The sequence below is a fragment of the Branchiostoma floridae genome, chromosome 18 (assembly GCF_000003815.2).
Source record: "Branchiostoma floridae strain S238N-H82 chromosome 18, Bfl_VNyyK, whole genome shotgun sequence".
NCBI classification, from domain to species: Eukaryota; Metazoa; Chordata; class Leptocardii; order Amphioxiformes; family Branchiostomatidae; genus Branchiostoma; species Branchiostoma floridae.
The window spans coordinates 178,608-183,681 of record NC_049996.1 but is presented as its reverse complement, the minus strand read 5'-3'; positions in this window follow the sequence as shown (position 1 = coordinate 183,681).

Genomic DNA, 5,074 nt, shown 5'->3' with positions numbered 1-5,074 from the left:
CGTCTTTATGATTAGTGGGTTCTGTGATTTTAACAGGAATATAGTTTTTTGGAGGTCTACCAACTGGAGAAAAGTTGGGAATATTGTATTGATTGTGTCGCAAAAGGTTGTTTCTTTCATATAATCAATTTAACATGGCCTATTAAATGTAAAGAGATCCATCGATATCTCTCGCGATGGCACACGACTTCATCTACTACATACAGTAATTCGGACCTTTCCAATCAGATGAATATACAGTGGAAGCCGCTTAATTGCACACCCAATTTGCCAGCGAATACCGTGCAATTATCCGGCGTGTGCGATAATGCGAAGTTACCCAGTTGGACCGCACCGCCACGGGATTTAGGGATTCCGTGCAATTGACCCAAGTGTGCGTTTATCCGACGTGCAATTAACTGGCTTCCACTGTACTTAAAACGTTAGCAACTTTTAGATTAATGTCAGTATGATGTAACGTTGAAGCAGAGGTACGAGGTTTGGTCTTCAGTTTGATACTTTTCACTTTTTGGTATGTTTTGAGATTAAATCACAGAAACCCCAATAACTACGCTTGATATCCTTTAGATAACTAATAGAGAGAGGGGAAAGAGAGGGAGAGGCGGGCTTTGTATATACTGGTGATTCGAATTGTAGAGTCAACTCAGGAGCCAATGGAAATTCATAACACAACTAATCCGATCATTTCAAGGACCAACCAGCAAGGGCAGCTGTAGGGTGAGACTCGACCGATCTTGACATGTCAATCACAATTATTAATACAACCAATGACAGCAGGGCAATCATCGGTTTGACCAATGAGAGAGTGGCTGCAAATATGTGCATTTCTACGTTTTGACGTAGCTATGTAATCTATCTATTGTGTCATTGGACGGTATAACCGGGGCTTGTAAGAGCTATTTTCTGTACAAGAACGGTAACATGATCAAAACAGAATTCATTAAATAGCAATAGAATAGATGCAATCTAACTGCATTGACGTTTGGTCCTTGTCTTTTACTACACAGTAAACCTCTGAAACACCTGTCCTAAATTATACTTGTTTTAATAATTCAGGGATTACGTTTTACGTCGTGTTATTGAAGGTAACTGCCTTCGCTTGACTTAGAATGAATTACGCGTTACGGTTAATGTACTAATTGATTTTGGGCAACTGTCTATGGAGTATTACGAAGACTGCATTTGGGGTAACAGTACGGCACTGCGGGGTTCGAAATTTCAGAGATAAAGAACGAATTTTCTTACGCTTTGTGTATTTTGTTATCTTCTAAGTCATACTTTTACGTATTACGGAATTCTAAATTATAAAAAAAATGCCGAAAATGACACAACAGTGCCTCAGTAAACGAACCCCGCATTGCCGCACCGGTGCCCCAAGTGCAAGTGCAGTGAGATACCACCTTTACGAAAAGGGATGGAGGACTTTATAATAAAAAAGAAAAAAGGACTTTATAATAAAGAAAAAAGGACTTTATATAATAAAGGTTTGATCCACCCACGTCTGGAAGAACCCTTACTCTTATGGCAACTGTGCTGGGTTCTTTAATGTGCGCTGGGTGTGGGTTTTCTTATATCGAAACACAGAACCTCAAAGCTACACTGCCCTAACTACACTCAACAGAGATATTCCCTCTTTGGCAATTTGAGAAGACTGGTAGGTTTTGATATGGACAATCTATCCGACGACATTTTAGTACAGTTGGTTTTAAAAGGATCTTCTTTTCTGTCATCTGCAGACAACTCCAAACTATTAATGTTTGTGCAGACTTTCTTAATAGATACCAATCGCTTCAATAATGACTAAACATCATCCTACCAGTCTTAAGGGACTTAGTTAATCATCATATCCTCAGTTTATATCTTTGAATCTTCATTTGTTGTTCTTGCTTCAGTGCTTTGCTTACTTGTTATTTTGTTATCTTGTTTTCTTATCTTGTATTTATCTACCCATGTATTTGTATTCTTTTTAAAATTTGCGGTGGCGGCATGAATATGAGTCATGACGTGTGCCGTTACCATGTCTTGTAAATATATATATGTTGCAATAAAAAAAAAACTCAAAGCTATGTCTTCACCCTTGTTTTCCTCGCCACTAACCCAATGATTTTCACAAGAGCGCCAACTGGAAAGTTATGACCACAATGATTTGAACTTGTGGATATTGACCAAAATAACATCAAACTTTATGATTATGCCCCAAAATTTGAGTTGTGTATCTTATTTCTATACGAGGCCGAAAACTTACTATGCAATGTGGGATCGCGTGGCGCAGCGGCAGCGTGGCTCAGGACCGAGAGGTCTCGAGTTCGAATCCTGCCGTGTTATATATATATTACCGATCTTCTTGGAAAAGGCATTTTACAACGCTTTCCTCTCTTTGCTTAGGTGAAAATGAGTACCTAGCTTCGGCTAGGGTCGTCCCCTCGGATAGGACGTTAAATGGAGGTCCCGTGTTTGGGGAGAGCCACACCTCGAGCATGTTAAAGAGCCCACCACACTTATCAAAAAGAGTAGGGGTCCTTCCCGGTGTGAATGGATCAAACCTTACAATCTGGTCTCCGGGTTGGCATCTTGCAAAGGTGATAGTCACCTGCTATGTCAATCCTCCCACAAATGTTGCAAAACTGAATGAATAAATAAAATGCTGATCTCATTTCTACTTTTGATCACCTTCATTCACTGATTAAGTGAGAAAATTACCAATGGAACCCGGTCGGGACACGAACTCAACGCGTTTTAGATAATGAATAGAAAAAAATCCCTGACCCTTTGATTCTAAGACACAAATTAAACCACACGGCCACAAAGAAAATGTGTAGCGACACATTTTAATTTCTTACTTTGATACCGCAATATCAAACCATTGGGTCTAGGGTCTAAACTACAACAGAGCGGTGCAACAAGCTCTTAGGCCACAGCAAGTAAATTTTATGGATGACTTCCACGCGCTCATTAATTTTCGCCTTATTTCAGAAAGAAAAATATTTTTTCTTCATGGATAGTCCGATAGACCGAAATGGGTGGATATAACCGTTTGTGTTGTAAGCTAATAATTATATGTAGAGTATCTGTATCTGTATCTTTATCTGTATCTATATAGCCGGTATAACCGCCGTTCGGCGTAACACACCAGCTAAAGTAGAAGCGACACTAGAGTGGTAACCTTGACTGTAGTTGCAGAAGTAAAACCAGCTATAGATAGCTGTAAGAGTGGCACCAATATGGAAGCCATGGCTGCTGTAGTTGCCAAATTGATAAGTGATACCAGTCTACCACACCATAAGGGTCACGTTACTACACTAGTGCACTTCTTGAATACAAGAATAAGTGGCTTGTTAGCTGTGGTGCATACTTTGCCACTTCAACTCTTGTTACAACGTTTATTGTGTCTACTTTAAAAATTTGGCAGCTCGTTTTTTTTTACCCATCTTGTTTCTTTTCCCGCTATCTCATTATTTTTCAGTCTGCAGAGGATGTCATCCATACAATTTACTTGTTGTAGCCTTATAAAAACATTTGATTCGATTCGAATTACATTCTGATAGAGGCCAAAACCCCAACCACAAAGCCAGCACGCCGCCAGAAAATTTCTTGCCTTTGTAGCTACGATATCAGACGCACGTTTACGTCAAGGGTTTTAAAGACATCAAAAGTGGTAAAATGTCACAGCATTAATCCAGAAGGACACCCCTTTGGCGTCCTCTTTGTTGCGATGTTACCATAGCAACGGTTGCTAGGATACGGGAGAGCACAGGGGGTCCGACAGGGTCAGCACACGATAGACCCTACAGTGAATACTTACTTTACAGTGACAATACTTTATACCTATATAGTTCAACGTTCGTATGAACGATATACACAAACTAGGGACGTTGACTCCAATCACTTCTGGTATGGTAGGCTATTAAATGTCTGTATTTTGAAAATTCAGAACTTTTTTTTTATTAAAGCCCTCCTTATGTTTCTCTATCTCTCTCTCTCTATTTGTATACATACAATATTATGCATACAAGCGACAGTTAGTGTCGGATGTGTAAAGAAAATGCACAATGAATGCACCAGAAAAAATCATATATTTTCCATATGTCTATGTCCCCATTGCAAAACAAATCAATTATTTGTTTGCTGACTTATTCTAAAATTTACGGATAGTCAAACAAAGAGACACTAGTCATAAGTGGCTCTTTTTCTTCAAATCTGATGCGACCGCATGGTAAGTATTCAGGTACAGGTACGGTCAAGGTCCAGAGGATCAGGTCCAGGTTCGGACCTGAACCTGGACGTAATTATCTGTGAAAACTTGTGAAATGGCGATACAAAATGTACTCCAAACAACGGTCCATTTCGCTACAAAGGAATCTGTTCAATAGTGTGTCCGACGTCCTCTGGCGTGTTCAAATTTTATCATCATGTAAAGAACACAAAAAGACATATTGGTAGTCCAAGGGGACTGGAACGCAAAAGTAGGGAGGGATGCCCAAGACAGTTGGAAAGAGTTCTGTGGGCCCTCTTGCAACACCATCACAAATGAAAGGGGACTGCGCCTGTTAGAATTTGCCTCCCATAATGACATGGTGCTTGCAAATACCCTGGGACAACACAAGGCATCTAGGTGCTGGACCTGGCATGCTCCAGGTGGCAGATATCACAACCAAATTGACTATATCCTTGTACGAAAGCGGTTTCGATCGGGTATTAATGTAGCTAAGACAAGGACCTTCCCAGGTGCAGATATTGGCAGTGATTATGACATGGTAATCATGAACTTTAAAACAAAACTCAAGAAGGTCAGCAGGCCAAAAAATAGCCGGCTTAGTTTTAACGTAGACAAACTTAAGGAGCCTACTGTTGCTGAGACCTTCCGGGTGACAGTCGGTGGCAGGTTTGTCCCACTGCTTTCCCTAGAAGAAGATGTTGAGACAATCACGGAACAGTTTAACGAAACTTTGGTTGAAACGGCCAGTAAAATTCTTGGGAAACGCCGTAAGAAAACCAGACCCTGGGTAACTGATGATATATTGGAAAAGTTGTGACAGAAAGCGCGAATTAAAGAGAACTAAAAACTCAACAGGAG